Raw genomic sequence first — 18539 nt, forward strand, 5'->3', positions numbered from 1 at the left:
GGCTTGGGGGAGAGCAGACTGGAGGGACCTAATAATATTATTTTTAAAAAATGTTTTAATGTTTATTTGTTTTTTTTTTTAATTTTTTTTTTTTCAACGTTTTTTATTTATTTTTGGGACAGAGAGAGACAGAGCATGAACGGGGGAGGGGCAGAGAGAGGGGGAGACACAGAATCGGAAACAGGCTCCAGGCTCCGAGCCATCAGCCCGGAGCCCGACGCGGGGCTCGAACTCACGGACCGCGAGATCGTGACCTGGCTGAAGTCGGACGCTTAACCGACTGCGCCACCCAGGCGCCCCTGTTTATTTGTTTTTGAGAGAGAGACAGAGCGTGAGCAGGGGGAGGGAGAGAGAGAGAGAGGGAGACACAGAATCCGAAGCAGGCTCCGGGGTCTGAGCCGTCAGCACAGAGCCCGGTGCAGGGCTCAAACCCACAAACCGCGAGATCGTGACCCGAGCCAAAGCCGGATGCTTAACTGACTGAGCCACCCAGGCACCCCAATTAGTATTGGTAATGATATTGAAGGGTACGTTGAGTCCTGTCGGGGTCACCTCTTCCCCTTCTTGCTCTTTGATCGTCCTGTTTCAAAGAAGTTCTCAGTTTGGAACTGCTGTCTGGAAGACCCCACGCTTGCTGTGTGAGTTACCTGCCATGGTGTAACGTTGCAGCTTAAAGCAACAGATGTTTATTATCTCCGCAGTTGCTGTGGGCAGTGGCTCAGCCGGGTGACTCTTGGCTCCAGGTCTCGGGGGAGACTGTCGCCAGTGTGGCGCCCGGGGCTGCGGTCTCGGTGGAAGGCTCTACTGAGGCCGAAGGGTCAGCTGCCAAGATGGCACCCGCACACGCTCCCTCACACTGGTGGCTGGAGGCCTCGGTCCGGTGCTAGCTGATGGCAACAGGGCGCAGTCCCTTGCCACGTGGGGCTCGGCAGAGCGAGTGGCTTTGCCGGAGTGGGTGATCTAAGAGATGACCGGAAGGTCTCAGAAGCCGCACGCTGTCACTCCCGCCGTGTTCCTTTCGCTGGTGGTGAATCACTAAGTCCGGCCCGTTCTCAAGGGCCCCACCTCTTCAAGGGAAGCGTGTCTGAGCATCTGTGGACGTGTTTTTAAACTACCACGCTTGGTGATCTCTCTTTTTAAGAGAGAATAGGCCTCAGGCCCAGAGCCTTGGTTGGGAGTAATATTTGGCTAAAGTTGAACAACACTGCTTTGTTTTCGTAGGATGTCTTTTTAGGGCTACCTTCTATTTATGTTGCTTAACGCCCGTTTTCCTTTTACGGTGGCCACATACATTTTAAGCTTTAGCGCAGCTCAGAAAGTGAGTTGATCTAGGGAAAACCGTGAAATAGGAAATACTACGTAGAATTAAGGTGAAGGCCACAGAGAGTGAAATGCCAGGGAGCGGGCAGGTAGAACATGGCGGCCAAGTCTGGGGACCGCTGGCAGCCGAGCGGCTAGGCGCGCGGGCTCCGGAGCCACACTGCCTGGGTTTGAAGCCTGCCTCCGCCATCTGTAGCTGGGTGATGGCGGGGAACAATCTAGCCTCTTGGGGCCTCAGTTTCCCCTCTGATAAAGGGAGGGAGCAGTGTGCCGCCTGGGGCTGTGTTGGAACTCAGGTTGCGCGGACATTCCACAGCGGGGCTTGGCCCTGGGCCGGGTATGTAGTAACTGCTCACGGGGCGTCCGCTGCTAGGAGATGATTCGGTGCTTTCAGCCTCAACACACTGTCTGTGGGGCTGGTCCCGACGACCCCAGTGGGCGGGGTGTGTGTGCACGCGTGTGTGCACACGTGTGCGTGTATGTGTGTGTGGATGGAGTGCTAAGGAGATACCTCCCCCAACGCCCGCCTCCTGCTTAGAGCAACGGTAGCCCTTGCTGGTCAGGGTGGGGGCAACTCCTCTGTGGGGTCTTCATCTGGTCAGAAGACTGGGGTGCCCCATGAAGGAGTAAGTAACTCAGGCAGTGGTCATTCCCCCTACCCAGTTGCTTGCCTGCCTGCTCATCCACCCTCTGTCCCTTCCTCCCATCCATCCATCTGGCTGGCCATCCATCCATCCATCCATCCATTCATCCATTCATCCACCCGTCCATCATCCATCCATGCATCTAGCCATCCATCCATCCATCCATCCAGCTGGCCATCCATCCATCCATCCATCCGTCCATCCATCCATCTGTCCATCCATCCCTCCATCCATCTGGCTGGCTATCCATCCATCTGTCCATCCGTCCATCTGTCCATCTATCCATCCATCCATCTATCATCTATCCATCCATCCATCTGGCTGGGCATCCATCCATTCATCCATCCGTCCGTCCATCCATCTGTTCGTCTGTCCATCCATCCATCCATCCCTCCATCCATCTGTCCGGCCATCCATCCATCTGTCCATCTGTCCATCTGTCCATCTATCCATCCATCCATCTATCATCTATCCGACCATCCATCTGGCTGGGCATCCATCCATCCATCCATCCATCCATCCATCCATCCAGCTGGCCATCCATCCATCCATCCGTCCATCCATCCATCTGTCCATCCATCCCTCCCTCCATCCATCTGGCTGGCCATCCATCCATCCATCCATCCATCCATCCATCCATCCATCTGTTTATCCATCCCTCCATCCATCTGGCTGGCCATCCATCCATCTGTCCATCCGTCCATCTGTCCATCTATCCATCCATCCATCTATCATCTATCCATCCATCCATCTGGCTGGGCATCCATCCATTCATCCATCCGTCCGTCCATCCATCTGTCCGTCTGTCCATCCATCCATCCATCCATCCATCCATCCATCCATCTGGCTGGACATCCATCCATCTGTCCGGCCATCCATCCATCTGTCCATCCGTCCATCTGTCCATCCATCTATCCATCCATCCATCATCCATCCATCCATCCATCCATCTAGGCAGCCAGCCAGCCAGCCATTCGTCCATCTGGCTGGCCATCCTTCCATCCATCTATCTATCCATCCATCCATCCATCCCTCTTGTTGCTTTCTGGGCAGCCATCCACCAATTCATCTACCCAGTCATCCATCCATTTTTCTTTCCTTTCTATTGATCCATCCATCCGACAGCCATTAGAGTTTGCACTGAGGACGTAACAGTAAACAGCACAACCCCAGCAGCCATCAGAGAGTTCCAGCCCAGTGGGGAGGCGTGCACGCTGCGGAGGAACGGAGAGGCGGCGGGTGTTCTGTAAGCGTAGTGGGCACCTCCTGGGTGTAGGCGTTACGTTCAGTGAAGACAAACAGCTGTGGACCTGTGGACCTCACGGTGGGTGTGTCCGCAGGACGCAAGGTGTCAGAAGCAGGTGTGGTCAGGGCTCTTGAGGGATGTGGGGAGCTGACCGGGTAGGCGGGGGAGCAGGGGTGATTCCGGCAGCACGAACGCATAGGCACAGTGGGGGGAGTCGCCCAGGTGAGGCGTGTCTGGGAGGGGAGTGGGCGGGGTCTTAGAGGTTGGGGCCAGAGGGGGGGTGGTTGGGTCCCGTGAGGGTTGGAGAGGACAATTGTCGGCCAGAGAAAACGGGGGAGGGGAGGTTCCTTTCAGGCCAGCCAAGTCTCGAGATCTGTGCTGGCCCTGGGTGAGCCCCGAGAGACAGGGATTCATCCATTAGCACGCTCATTCACTTATTCCCTCAGCGTTTCCCGAACACCGGCCACGTGCTGGCCCCGGGGGGATGCGGCAGGAAACGAGGCAGGCAGGGTCCTGCCCTCAGCAAGCCCACCGGCTGATCGGCTGATCGGCTGACCGGAGGCCTCACACATCAGTCAGTGCCAGGAGAGGGTCATGCTGAGCGGGGAGGGGTGTAGAGGAATCCCCGTAGGGGTGGGGGCTGCTGCCGCAGGGAGGGGCCAGGCTGGCCTCTCCGGGGAGGTGGCAGGTAAGCAGAGGGGCTGTGGGCAGAGAACAGCATGCTACAGGAGGCCCTGTGGTGGGTGTGGGCCTGGCCTGCTGGAGGAGGTCACGGAGCCCTGTCACTTGGCTCTGGTGACACCGTGGCTTCTGGGACTGCCGTCAGGAGTCAGGGATGCGGAGGACTCTGCAAAGGGTTTGGTTTGTTTCTTTCCTGTGGGTGCTGGGGAGCCACTGAAGGCTGCTGAGCAGAGGAGGGTTGTAAACACTGTTCTTGGGCAGCAGTGTGCAGGAGGGGGAGGGAGCCTCCCTGCGGCCGGAAGCTTCTGGGAATGCTGAGTCAGTGCCGTTAATGCCCTGGCTTTAAGGCCAGCCAAGCCCGGGTTTGAATTCCCGTCCTTCCGTGCACTTGGCTGTGTCACTCGGGGAAGGTACTCGCACACCCCCAGCCTCAGTGTGCTCACCCGTGAGATGGGAACGACGACAGCGCCCGTCTCGGGGCCCTCGCGGCGAGGCGGGCGGCCTTGTGCGTAAACAGCCAGGCCCCTGCCTGCACGACGTGCCTGGCGTCGATCCTTCCCGTTTCCCCGCCCTGGGAGAACCACGGGAGCGGGCAGATAGGTGGGGGAGGGAAGCTCCCTCGTGTCTGATTAGCTCTTGGAAGAGGGGGGCCCAGCAAGATCACATCCTCGCGCCCCACGGACCAGAGAGTGGAAGGGGTCTGCTCGGAGAAGGACGTGGTGCGGAAAGATGGGAGCCGCCTTCTGCCTCGGCTTACCCTGCTGCAAAGCACCCTGGGCCTCCCCCCACCCCCACCTCCCGGAGCCCGGGGCGTTTGGGCCTCGCTGGAGACAACACACCCGAAAGAGTTCCCTGGCCCCCAGCCCAGCGGCCTCTCCGAGCCGTGCAGGGCCTGGGCATCCGCCGGGCCAAACAACGGTTTTTGACTCACTGCTGCGAGGCTGCTAAGTGCAGTCGCTTCCACGCTTGTTCCGCCGAAGGTGGTGCCCGCTGGCCGCGAGCCGGAGAGCGCTGCCTGCGTGGAGGTGGGGGGGGCATCTCCGGATCGGGGCCGAGGTCCCCCCCCCCCGCCCCCCAGGCGCACAGGGCGCCCACCTTGTGGGCTGCCGGCCTGGCTCCCCGTGGGCAGGGGCGGCCCAGCCAGCGGGCGGCGGGCACGGCGGGCGGGCTGCGTCATCGGCAGGCTGGAGCCAGCTGCTCCGGCCTTGGCAAGGCAAACACAGGGCAAGTGCACCGCGGTGCCAAGGCCGGGAGCAGACTCCCGGCTCCTGTTCGGCTCCCGCGGGCTGGGCCCCTGTGCACGCCCGGCCCCGGCCTGGCCCGCCCCTACCCCCACGTTTTCTGAGTCATGACACCTGATGTCAGTTGGCCACTTTCCGTGTGCCACGCGCTGTGCTAGATGGTTTTCAAGCCGTGCTAAATTCTTAAGACTCCCGGGTATTAGCCCCGTTTTATGGAGGAGAAAATGGAGGCACAGAGGGGTTAGGTAGTTTGCCTGAGGTCACACAGCCAGCAAGTAGTGGACCTTGGATTTGAACCCAAGAAGGCTGGTTCCGGAATCCTTGCCTTTTTTTTTTTTTTTTTTAAGTTTATTTATTTATTTTGAGAGAGAGAGAGAGAGAGAGAGAGAGAGAGTGTGTGTGTGTGTGTGTGTGTGTGTGTGTGCACGCAAGCGTGAGCAGGGAAGGGGCAGAGAAAAAGAGGGAAAGTCCCAAGCAGGCTCCATGCTGTCAGCACAGATCCCGATGTGGGGCTTGATCCCATGACCACAAGGTCATGACCTGCGCCGAAATCAAGAGTCGGATGCTGGGGGCGCCTGGGTGGCTCGGTCGGTTAAGCGTCCGACTTCGGCTCAGGTCATGATCTCACGGTCCGTGGGTTCGAGCCCCGCGTCGGGCTCTGTGCTGACAGCTCAGAGCCTGGAGCCTGTTTCGGATTCTGTGTCTCCCTCTCTCTCTGCCCCTCCCCTGCTCACACTCTATCTCTCTCTCTGTCTCAAAAATCAATTAACATTAAAAAAAAATAAAAAAAAAAAAAGAGTCGGATGCTTAACTGACTGAGCCACCCAGGCGCCCCCAGGATCCGTACTCTGATCTGCTTCAAGAGACCACCTCCTGCAACCGGTAATGAGAGGGTAAACCCCTGCCCACAGTCCCAGGTCTACAAGAGAGGACTTTTTCCTTAAAGTAAGTTCAAGCATGATTCTCTTGACTCTGTCCTCATGGTGGTAAGCTGGCTGCCGTGGCTCCAAGCATCACGTTCTCACATGATAACATCCAAAAGCAGGATGGGAAGGGGAAGGCGGCTCTCTTGTCTTTTTCCCTTTTGGGGAAGAGTGTCTCCCAGATTTCAGCAAACTTGAGTTCACTTGTCCAGGGCTGGTCATCTGCCCATCTGTATTTGCAGGAGTGCTGGGAACATGAATATCTGACCTTCTCAGACTTTATGGGGGACAGACCGTGCCATCAAAAAAAGAAGGGGTGTACGAATGGCTGGTGGGTAGGCAGCCTAGGTGGCTTGTTTCCATCACTGATCTCTGAGCAGCTCTGCACTCCAGGTGTTGTCTCCATTTAACAGATAGGGAAACTGAGGCTTAGCGATAACCTGCCTTCCCCTTTTGATCCCATGCTGGCATTGAATGTCTGGGCTCTGTGGCTTTCTTCGTTGTTTGTTTTAGAACTGCCTCTCCAGCTAGGGGGTCAGCCTCTGGCCGGCAAGACCAGGATCTGTGTGTCTTTTGGGTCTCCTTGTCTGATTCAGGGATGAGCACCCGGAAGGTTCTAAGTCACCTTATATACTGCATTAGGAGGGCTTGTGTTGCCCAGCTCCCAGCTGGCTGTAGCAAAAAGTTAGGAGCTATGAAATTGATGAGGGTCGCGCGGGATTCGGTCACCCTCGGATCCTGGGCTCGTCGGGCTCTCTCCAGGCCTCTGCTTCCTCCTGTGTGTGGGATTCACTCGTGGAGTGGGTGGTTCTCTTCACATGCACTCAGAGATTGCCACCAGCGCTTCCAGGCTGACACCTGGCATGACCCAGAGTGGGCAGGAGAGCAGTTCCCTTGCTAGTGGCCCAGGGAAGATTCTGATTGGCCCAGCCTGGGCCGCCTGCCTGCCCCTATCAAGGGAGAAGGCGTGTGCTCGTTGACCGCCCCACTAGGCGAGGAGGGGCCCAGAGATGCTGGTTAGGTACAGGGAAAAAGTTGCTTACTACAGATGCGTGGGTAGAAGGACAGAAAGATGGAAAGACGGACGGACAGATGGTTGGATGGACAGGTGGAAAGAACAGATGAGCGGATGGATGGCTGAGCGTGTGGAGGGACAGACAGACACATGGATGCTTAGATGGATGGATGAATGGATCGGTAGTTGGACGCATGGGTGGAACAGAGTTGTGACCGGACAGCCTTCCTTAGGGGCTGTGTGTGGACAGTGTGGACAGTGTGACGGCTACATCGGGTCCTCCTTGCAGGCACGTGCCCGCCGAGGTCCCAAGGCCCATCTGAACCTTGACAGCTTCACTTCTGTATCAAGGTCACCTCTATTCGTTCCTGCCGTGAGTGTCTTTTTTTTTTTTCTTTTTAAAGTTCACGTATTTATTTGAGAGAGAGAGAGAGAGAGAGAGAGAAAATGTGCCGGTGGGGGAGGGGCAGAAGGAAAGAGAATCCCAAGCAGGCTCCACGCTGCCAGCACAGAGCCCGATGCGGGGTCTGAGCCCACGCACTGTGAGATCGTGACTCGAGCCGAAGCCAAGAGTGGGACGCTCAACCGACCGAGCCACCCGGGCGCCCTCCCCCTGTGAGTGTCTTTAATGACCCTTAACTGCTCCCCCAGCACAAAATATGCCTTGGTGGGTGCCGCTCGGTGCTCTGACAGCCCCAGGGGCTGTGCCCAGCCAGACTTGCTTCCTCACGGCTGGGGCTGGGAGACGGAAGGCAGCGAGGCAGGCGTTGTGGTGGACAGGCCAGAGCGCAGGTGTTGGCCTTTGCTGCGTCCCTTACGGGGCACGTGCTTGTCAGCACGAGGCCACGCGGAGCCACGTACTTCCGTGACTCCTTCCGCGGGAAGCTACCCTAAAGGACATGTAAAAACCCCAGTGACAAGCCCTGACCACGAGGCACTTCCTGGGGGCGCACCCCCAAAACTCCAGCCCTCTTACCTGAATGCAGATGTCCTGCCCACGCGAGCCCCAGTCTGCTCCCCTCGAGCTTTGCACAGGATGGGTGGCGGCTCAGGGTGTGGACGGAATGGGGAGCAAAGAGGGACAGGACTGCTTCCTGGTGCCTTGTCCTGCTCAGGATGTGGGTGTGGGACAGATCCTCAGGCTGGGTCTGCTGTCAGGAGGGCCCTAAGGCGGCTGAGCTGGGTTCCCGGGTGAGGGGTCAGGAGAGAGAGAAGGCGGTCCTCTTCCCCCACCCGCCGCCCTGACCCTCGCTTGCTGTTTCTTCCTGGGTCTGGGGCGGGAGGGGTCCTTCTACCACAGCCCCCTGCCCCCTGCCCTCTGTCCGGAGCACCAGCCCTTTTTCGTTGAATATTCAAATGTCACCTCCTCCTGGAGGCCCAACTGCTCCGCTGAAGAAACTTCTCTCCACCCTGGCTGAAGCTCCAGGATCTCCACCCTGCATTTCTGTCCTTTTTGGTATGAGCGGATGAACGAATGAATGAACGGCCCCAGGGCCCGGTGTGTAAGGTGCCCGAGCCTGGGTAGGACACACATAGCTGGGCTTCCGGGGCCGAGAGGGCGGTGGGCAGGCGGGGGCGGGGGTGTCTGTGCTGTGGTCCCGGAGGCCACTTGAGTGGGGGGCTGCTGGCTCTGGACGGGGTCCCTTCCCGGGCCTTGTTCTCATCCGTGAAATGCCTTCTCACCCTGAAGAACCCTTACGGTCCCCTCCCTCCCCGCCCGCAAAGGCAAGGCCTCTGCCAAACCATGCTTATCAGCCAATCATTAATTCATTTCCTCATTTTTTTATTAATCACCCTGCCCACCAGCCCAAGCTTTGGCTGGGGACGAGAAGCCCCGGAGAGGGACCAGGATGACAGAACTGCAGCCCCAAGCAAAGGAATGTCAAGCTGGGACCTGGCTGGGGCCCTCCAGGGGACGCTGCGCGGGGTGGCTTGGCCTTCGGGGATGTTTCGAACTACTCCAGGGCCCTGCTGGTCTCCTCTCCCGGGGAGGGAGCCGCTTCGACAGCCGCGTGTGTGTCCGTGCATGTGTGTGCACCACGTTGTGTGGGAGACGTGTGGTGTGAGAAGTGTGTGCCTGTGTGTGTGGGTGTGCGTGGTGGGTATGTCGTGGGTGTGCGTGCACAGCCTGTGTGCGGAGCACGCATGTGGGGGTACTGCGTGCATCTGCGTTCACGAGGTGCACGTATGTGTTCGTGTGTGCGTGGCGGGGGGCGTGGGGGGGGGCGCTGGCAACAGAGGAACTGACAGGGAGTTTCTTTGGATGATTAATGGCCTTTGGAAGGAGGCGCCGAATCCATCAGACGCTCCTGGCAGGTTCTGAGCTTGGCATCCTGCCCACCTTCTGGCTGGACCAGCCCAGGTGAGGCTGTGTTCCCAGCCCGGGTGGCCCAGGGCGGTGGGGTGGGCCCCAGCGGGGACAGAGAGCCCCCTTCAGAGTTGCCTTTGGCTTGGCCCGCCCCAGCCCCCTCCGGCCTCGCCCCCCACCCAGATGGCATCGGCCACCTGGGCAGCAGCACAGAACGCGGGGTCCTCAAACCTGCCCCCCCCGCCACCCGCCGCCTCTGGCCGTGACATATAGTCATAGCGAATGCAGATTCTAGGGCCTCCCCCACAGGACAGGCCAGTGCCTGGGAATCTGCATTTCTAACAAGACTCCCAGGGGGCTGATTCTGGAGGGCTTTAGAGCACATGTTTAGGAGCTCACCCAGAGCTACAAGGGAGCCCGGGCTGGGAAGGCGCCCTCCCCTTGTTCCTCCTGTGTTTGCCCCTTGGGCATCCATTCTCTCTGCCTCTCATTTGCTCAGTGCCCTGGACCACTGCCCTGTTTTAATAATAACCCCGTCTCTTACTAGCTCTGGGACCTTTCTCCTTCCGTGCAGTGGGGTTAATGTTGGCACCAGCCTCCTTGAGTTCTCTCAGGTTCTTGGAAGGACTGAAGGAGCCCGCAGAGTTCCGTAGGCATCTGAGACCCCGCTGTTCTGTGCCCTGGCGAGGTGTGGTTAGACTGCGCACAGTGGCGGGGTGGTCAGGGAGGAGAGCGCCCGTCCCAGGTCCCGGTAGCATCTGAGCTGTAGGACCTCTGCGCCTTCCTAATTTACAGATCAGAAGACCGAGGCTCGCCCAAGGTCCCTAGGCCCGGGGGGGACAGAGTCCCAAAGCCAGGGGCCTCGCTGTGTCCTTGGCCCTCAGGTGGGACATGGGTGAGGTGGAGGCTGCCAGCGCCCCCAACCCCCACCCCAGCAGCTCAGAAAACGCCAGCCGGGCAGGCGGGGCTGGAGGGCTTGGGAGGCTCTACAGCCCAAGCCGCCAGCAAATCCAGCCCAGCTGGGGGATTAGACCGCATCTGGCTCGGTTTACACCCGAGAAACAAAGGCGGCTGCCGGCGCCTTTATCTAGGGAGGAGGGGGCAGGAGGGGGGCTGCCCTTGGCCCTGTCGGGGACCTGGATGGAAGGGAGGAGCGGAATCTGGGCTCTGATCCCCCAACTGACTCCCTTACCGCCCCCCACCCCCGCCCCCCCCCCCACCCCCGCCCACGACTCCAGGCTGGTGACCTCACATCTCCCAAATGGAGGGCAGGGTGTTCCCTGGGGTGGGGTGAGGTGGAGTGGATAGCCTGGGCGGGGAGGGGGGGCGGTGAGTTCCCTCGTGGCAGGGACAGGGAATCCTAGGAGCCCCAGGCTCTGCAGCTGGGCTTCCCACGCAGCTGGCCCAACGCACAGTGGGGATCCCCAACCTAGGGGCACGTAGTATGCCTGCCCTTCCCTCCGGCCAGGACTCCAAACAGCCCGTGGTCTCTCAATCCCCGAAGGGAAGCGGCCAATACGGGAGAAAATGAGAAAATCAGAGCAAGTCCCGCGCCCCCCCATTCCCCCCTCCACGCCTTGCAGGGAGGTATTGGGGGGGGGCGGGGGCGCTGGGCGTTTTCGCTCCACCCCCAGGGGGGGTTGGCTCGTTCCCCCAGGGGTGGGAATGGGTTCTGACCTCCCCGCCCTCCCAGACCCCCTGGTCCTTCCCGTCCCCACTGGGGGGAGGTGGGGGGGGAGGGGCTCCCCCGCAGCGGGGGGTGGGGCTGGGTCCGCCCCCTCCTCCCCCTCCCTCCGCGGGAAGCGGGTGCCAGGCGGGCGGGGGCGGCCGGTGTGTGCGCGGCTCGCCGGAGCCAGGAGCTGACCTTATTAGCCGGGGGCAGCTGTGCGCCACGCACATCTGGCAGCGGGTACCCTCCCCCCCCGCCCCCCGTCCCTCCCCTCCCGCCCCCCGTCCCTCCCCCCCCCCTCCCCCTGGCGTTACCTTCCAGGAATGCTGGCAGCGCCGCGCGCATCTGGAGCGCGTTTCTGGGGGCAGCCGGCGCCCCCTCCGGCGCCTGGCCCGGGGCTGGGGGTGGGCGCCGCCCCGCCCGGATTTCCTGGCTCCTCCCTCCTCTTGCCGCCGCGGTAGCTCCCGGGGCCGGGCCGCCCGCCGACCGGAAAGGGTGGCTGCCCTCGGCCTCCTCCCCGTGGGGCCCCGGGTGAGACCCCCGGGGGGGAGGAGGGAAGCGCGCCCGCCCCGGCGCGGCCGGGCTCCCCCGGGGCTGTGGGCCCTGGGGCCGCAGAGGCTCCTTTCAGCGTCGAAATAAGATCAGAAAAAGTCTGGTGGAGACCACACTGGTTCACGGCCACATCCCTGGTGTGGCCTGGCGGGTGTTCATCTCTGGCCTGCGGGGCCGGAAGTTCTGGGGCCGGCCTGTAGGGAAGGAAAGGCAAGGCCGGGAGAGAGCAGGGCGGGCGGTCCAAGCGAAGCCGTATAAGGCCCTCGGGAGGGCGGCGCTGTCCCTGCCCAGCCCAGCCCCTCGCTGGAGAGCCCTGCGGCCTGGGTGTGTGGCTTAGCCTTTCTTTGCCTCAGCCCCATCTGTAAAATGGGCCGGTCAGGGGGCCTGCTTCAAGCAGTCCGGTTGCTGTGGTGTCACAAAGGGCCAGGGCTGCGGTTCAAGTGGAGAAAAGAGGGGCGTTTGGGAGCCACAGAAAAGCGGGTGCCTGGGCCCCGGGTGATGGAGCCAGGGGTCAGGAGCGGAGGTGCGTTGGGTCGGCATGAAGGCTGTGAGTGGCCACTCCGGGTGCCAACACCTGGCATCGCTTGGGCTTTGTGGCCGGACCGTGGGGAGCTCTTGAAGGTTCACGAGCAGGAGAATGGCCCGTGGCCCCCAGGCAGCATTTCTCCGGCTCTGAGTGGAGGGGCCTGGGGTCTATAGCAGAATGATTTCTGCCACGGGCACAAGGCCTAGACACTGTGACCTTCCTGCCCCCGCCAGGCCCCCCCGGGACCTCTGCCCGGCTCTCCCTGCCACCCCTTCCGCAGGCCCCACATCCTTCTCCCACCCCTGAGTGCACTCACCACTGCGATCTCACACCAGGAGTCTTTGGTTTAAAGCTATAGCATCTGCCGGAGGGGAGGGGACAGGATGGGCCATACGGCGGAGGGACTGGCTCTGGCACAGGCTTGGAGGGGGTCGTGAGCGTGGGCACCGTGCAGGCTGTCGCGGGGAGGGGGACGGCTATCGGGCCAGCTGGAGGGCTGGGTGGGGCTGGAGTCCTGAGAGCGGAGCTCAAGGCCCGGTTGACAACTTTGAATGCATGCTGTGGGGGTTGCCCTGTCCTGAAGGTAGTAGGGAGCCATTGAAGGCGAGTGAGCGGTGGGTCTGCTGGCTAATGCCACTGCAGCCACTCCAGAGCCTTGAGTGGGGCCTGGGGCGTCCTAGGAGCCCCCGAGTGACTGGTTGAACGAACGCGTAAAGGGTGCCGGAGGGAAGCCAAGGGCTTGGCCACAGGCAGGGGCAGAAGTGGAGGGAGGTGGACAGGAGAGGGCTGACCCCAGGGGTCCTGGGCTGGTCCCCCCAGGCAGCGGCGCTGGCAGACCCAGGATGGTGTGGAGTGTCAGCTGTGGGTGCAGGAGGACCCCTGCGTGGCGGCATCCTGCCAGGGGCACTTTCTCTGCCCAGGGTCCCTGCCAGGCCCAACCGGAAGAGCCTGGGGGCCCCCCTGGCCCTGGCCTGGCGCCATAGGGCACCCGGGGGGCCACCCTCCAGCCCAGCCACCCGCCAGCCTGCCCTGACCTCCTCCAGACACCGTGTCTCGCCTGGCAGCATCTGCTGCCTCGGCTTCCTCCCTCCCCCAGCGTGTGTTTGTTTTTCTTCCAGGACCATCGCCTCCCACGGAGGCGGTCATCCCAAGGAGGTGGTGTTCTGGAGACATCCCTCTGCCCTCCGCAGGCCCACCATGCCTTGCAGCCCTGGAGGGCATGGTGTGGGAGGCTGGGGCCCTGGGTAGGCAGGCGGGCGGGCGGCATCCTGGGGCAGCATGGATTTCGTCAGCCCTTGGCTCCTGCTTCTGCCGGTGGCGTCCGGAACATGCGTGAGAGTGGCCTCTTGCCTGGGCGCGTCCTGGGAAGGGGCTCTGGATGGCTCTCTGCTTGTCTTGGCCCTTCTCCCTGCTCCATCTCTCCCCCCTTGGAGGCATGAGGCAGGATTTGGGTCCGGGACCCCGGCTTTGGACTCTCCCTGGCGGCCCCAGGACCCTGGGCCCGGGTCTGGTCAGGGCAGGGGCGTCTGAGGGGTGCCGACGCCTGCGCCTCTCCTGCAGCTTGGCTGTGCCCCCTTCCTTCCCAGTTTCTACTCTCAGTCAGGTCACCCAACAGACACATGACACATCTACTGTGTGCCCCAGCTGGCGAGACCCGCCCTGCAGGGCAGCGCCCGGGGAAGGCGGTGTGGCCCTCGATCAACGTTAGGGAGAGCCACCGGAGGGCAGTAGGGAGGGTGCCACGACCGGGGCTGGGCTTGTGAAAGGCCAGCATGACTCGTACGGAGAAAGGAAGCAGGGTGGCAGCTTCCCAGGGACAGACGTACCCGGAGCGAGGCCGGGGGTGGGAGCAAAGCAGGCAGAAATGCCTCCCTGCCCCGCTTGGAAGGCGGGGTGCAGGAGGGGTGGATGAGAGGGTGCTGGACGAGCCACCGGAAGGGGCTTCGATGGGCCCCGAGAAGTCCCGCCAGCCCTTCCCCCTCCCCGCAGCCTCTCTCTGAGCGAGGGCCAGGGCTCAGACCCTCCCAGCAGCCCCTGTGTCTCCGGGGCCAGGCTTTGCTGCTGAACGCTGCCTGCGGCTGTCCAGGGAGGCTGTGACCCCCGAGGCCGAGAGAGGAGGGGGGATGAAGCCAGCAAGGCTCCTTCTGGGTAACTCTGTCGCCCTCCGAACGGTGCTGGGGGGAACCACGCGGGGTCTGTGATTTGCCATTTCTTGTGGGCCAGCAGACGTCTGTTTTTGTCGCTCCTGAAGGCCCCGCGTCCCAAAGGGAGGGCTGGCCGGGGATGGGGTCCGGGATCTGTGCTCGAGAATCTATCCCAGGAGACCCCAGGACCGGCCGACAACCTGTCAGGACAACGATGCTACCTTGGGAAGGGACGCAAGGAGCCCTGGGGGGCTAGAAATGTTCTGTGTCTCAGACCCCTAGCGACAGGGTACCTCCGTCAGGCGGCTCACTGAGTCGCGTGCACGCGCCTGCGTGTGGGAGTCTGTACCCCGAGGGGGAAATACAGGTGAGAGGGCCTGGGGGATTGAGGTCTGCAGGCCTCTGGGACCGCCCGTCAGCGGGGTGGCTGTTTGTGCCCAAATCACCGAATCTCTCGGAGCCTCAACTTGCTCATCTGCAAAGTGGGGACGTTGGTGTTGCCCTCCCAGAGTCTGGTGAAGGAGAAACAAGTTAGCACAAGTGCAGCGCTCAGCCGTTGTCACCGTTTCGATGAAACGTGCAGCATCCGGGGTGTTTTCTGCACCGCCACGCGGGAGGTGGCCGGGCAGTGGCTTCCCCGCTGGAATCCCACGCTCTTCCTGTTGGCGCGGGCCGGGTCCTTCCCGCATCCCCACAGATGGCACAAGGGGTGTTCTGACCCTGCTTTCCACCATCCGGGCTCACTTTTGAAAATTGCCTTATTTGGGGCGTCTGGGTGGCTCAGTCAGGTAAGCGTCCGACTCTCGATTTCGGCTCAGGTCATGTTCTCTCTGTCTCATGGGTTCGAACCCCACATCCGGCTCTGTGCTGGCAGCACAGAGCCTGCTTGGGATTCTCTCCCTCCCTCTCTCTCTGCCCCTCCTCTACTCGTGCTGCTTCTCTCTCTCCCAAAAAATAAATTCAAAAAAGTAAAGAATGCAAAATCAGGAAAAAAAGAGACGCCTCATGTTACAGAGCTGACACCTGAGGGGGTCCTGTCGCCTCCCAGCCCAGCTCGGGATGCGTGAGGAGGCAGGTCCACATCCTCCCGGGGCGCTTGTGCTAAGCCTGCCCACTTTGGAGCCAGACCAGGTTTGGACCTGACTCGGACCCCATCCAGCTGTGCACCTTGCCTGCCCTCTCTGAGCCTCGTCTGTACATCAGTTAAACGGGGCTGATGGTCTCCACTCGAAGGGTGGCGGAGGGCTCGGTGCAGGGGGCCCAGGCCAGCGCCCGGGCCGCACAGACGCCGTGTCGCCTGTGTTCCCCGCACGGCCTCTCGGTTCCTCCCGTCGCCCTGGGGCCCAGAGACGCACACCTCTTCCCGCCTCCAAGCCGAGCTCGAACTCAGGTGCCCTGGGAGTGTTCCTACCCTGGAAATAGGCAGGTGCTACGAATCCGTGGTGTTGTTTTGGTGGTGTTTCTGCGTTTCGGCGAGCTGGTGGTTAAGCATTTACCGCACCCCATCGGGGGAGGGCTGTGGGCGAATCTCTGAAGGAAACGTGTCTTTTCGCTGGTGTTGCACCCCCCCCACCCCCCGCCCAGGGCCGCCACGGAGGAACAGGCCACACAGCCCTTCAGCGACAGAACGGGGGTTCAAGCTGAAGTCTGCAAGAATCCCGAACCCTTTGCTTCAGCTACCGAGCCCTGCAGAGAGAGTCAGGGAGGGCTTCCTAGAGGTGGCGGGGCTCACAGCCAGGCCCCAAAGGACTCTCTCCCCCAGATCTATCCCCAGCGCTTGCTTTAGGACTAAGAATGGGCCAGACCCTCTTCGTGGCGTCCTCCCCAAACACTTCCTGGCCCGGGCAGCCTGCCCATCCTTTGTGGTGGCTGCTGGGGAGGCAGCCAGCCCCTGGAAGGCCGCTCATCTCTCCCAGCTGCTGTCGGCAACCCCAGTCGGTCAGCTGAGTTCCCTGCTGCCCCCCACCGCGACATCACATCACGGGCCAGCCCGCTGTGACCCGTCCTGGTGCTCCCGCGGCCACCCTGCTGCCTGCACCTCGGAGCTCCATGCTTCTAAGGGCCCACAGATTTCCTGGCACCCAGGGGTTTAATGCCTTCCTGGTCACATGTGCACATGGCTTCCGCCCCTCCCCAGCCACCCTCCTGTCCCCTCTCCTCCCTCCAGAATCCCGCAGCCCTCGGTGGCGCCCCCTGCTGGACCTGGCACTGCCCACAGGCCTCGGTCGCCTGTCTGCTGGCAGGTTCTGATGCCAACAGAAGGAACCGGTGGGGCTGGGCGGCCTGGGGATGAGCCCTGGGGGCCTGGGGGCGAGCACGGAACTGCCCGAAGCCCCCAGGGTGACAGGGACCAGGGCTGTGCCTGGATCCTGGGCCAGGTCTGCTCTGGGACGCGGGACCGTGTCGTCCTCTCTGGGGCAAAGGTGACAGCAGACGGACCTCAGCACCACCCTCCCGAGTGCTGAGCCCGTGCCACCCTTTCTGCGCACGCCTCCTGATCTTATACCCGCGGCGGCCTGGTGGAGGGGGGGGGGGCTGTCCCTGGAGTTTCACTGATGGGGAAACAGGCCCAGAGAGGCCCCCGGTGGCCTGCTGCTGGTGGGGGTTGGGGGCAGTGGCGGCGGGTGTCATGTGAGGGGAGACTCGTGCCCGTAGCCTGGCCAGTGCTGGGGCGGGAAAGGGGGCTCCGGGAGCAGGAGGCATCAGGCAGCTGCCCCCCTGCCCCGCACCTGCTCTTAGAAAAACCCAGATGCCTGCGCTGCCTGGGGATCCGGATTCAACTGGTCTGGGATGAAGCCCGAGCTCAGCTGGTAACTTGCAAAGTTCCCCCAACTTTGCTGTTTGAGGCTGTTGTAACAAACGATCACAAACCTAGTGGCTTAAAAACAACACACATTTAGGGGCGCCTGGAGGCACAGTCGCTTGAACGTCTCTCTCTCTCTCTTTTTTTTTTTTTTTTTTAACATTTATTTTCAAGAGAGAGACAGAGTGTGAGCAGGAGAGGGGCAGAGAGAGAGAGGGAGACACAGAATCTGAAACAGGCTCCAGGCTCTGAGCCGTCAGCACAGAGCCTGACGGAGGGCTTGAACCCACGAACTGTGAGATCATGAACTGAGTCGAAGCCAGAGGCTCAGCTGACTGAGCCACCCACGTGCCCGAGCGTCCAACTCTTGATTTCAGCTCAGGTCATGATCTCAGGGTTGCGGGATCAAGCCCCAAGTCAGGCTCTGAGCTGAGCATGGAACCTGCTTACGATCCTTTCTCTGTCCCTCTCCCCAACTCGTGTGCGCTCTCTCTCCTCTCAAAAAAAAAAAAACAGGGGCGCCTGGGTGGCGCAGTCGGTTAAGCGTCCGACTTCAGCCAGGTCACGATCTCGCGGTCCGTGAGTTCGAGCCCCGCGTCAGGCTCTGGGCTGATGGCTCGGAGCCTGGAGCCTGTTTCCGATTCTGTGTCTCCCTCTCTCTCTGCCCCTCCCCCGTTCATGCTCTGTCTCTCTCTGTCCCAAAAATAAATAAAAAATGTTGAAAAAAAAAAAAATTTAAAAAAAAAAAAAAACAAAAAAAAAACTCTCGCATTTATTACATTAATAAAAATCGTGCCTGGGTAATTTCTGAATAGTAGTGTCTGGAAGCCAGAAGTTCAACATCAACCTCACGGGACTCAAATCAAGGAAGGTGTTAGCAGGGCCGCTTCCTTCCGGAGGCTCCTTGGGAGAATCTGTTCCTGTCCTTTTTCAGCTTCCAGAGGACTCCGGCCCCTAGGGAGAGAGACACGGGAGGGGAGCCCCACTTGGGGACGTGCATCCCTTTGACCTGACAGTTTTGCTGCCGGAACCACGTCCGCCGCTGTCGCTCTCCCCAGAGGGGCTCTCTGGGGGCAGCGGGCGCGTCCCAGAGCAGCCTGACCCGTGTCGCCCAGGCCCTGTGCACCTGGTGGGACCGCAGGTGCCTGTGTCCCGCCAGAGAGGGTGGCCTTGAAGTAAGCCGAGCCGTGCGAGGATGTCCGTGCGGCGGGCAGGGCTGGAAAACCCCAGAGGTGCTTCGCCGGGGGCCCAGGAGCAGATGGGTGTGTCTCGTGGGCTCTGGTTTGCGTCTTGACAGGTACGAGTGGGTGCACACACCCACACGTGTGTGCATGGCAGAATTGCGGGGATGCACGGCACGCTGTGGACAGCAGCGGCTCCTGGACGTCCAAGGGACCCTCAACTTTGCGCTCCATGCTGTTTGGCCCCCTTAAAGCATGTGTCTCGGGGCACCGGGGTGGCTCGGTT

The 18539-nt window shown here is 61.3% G+C and overlaps 1 protein-coding gene across 7 annotated transcripts in view; it reads left to right on the top strand.

Moving 5' to 3' along the window:
* The window catches only part of GSE1 (Gse1 coiled-coil protein), a 394460-nt gene that overhangs the window by 39455 nt on the left and 336466 nt on the right, over positions 1-18539 (top strand). The gene's annotated exons all lie outside the window — the stretch shown is intronic.

Source organism: Neofelis nebulosa, chromosome 17 (genome assembly GCF_028018385.1).
Source record: "Neofelis nebulosa isolate mNeoNeb1 chromosome 17, mNeoNeb1.pri, whole genome shotgun sequence".
NCBI classification, from domain to species: Eukaryota; Metazoa; Chordata; class Mammalia; order Carnivora; family Felidae; genus Neofelis; species Neofelis nebulosa.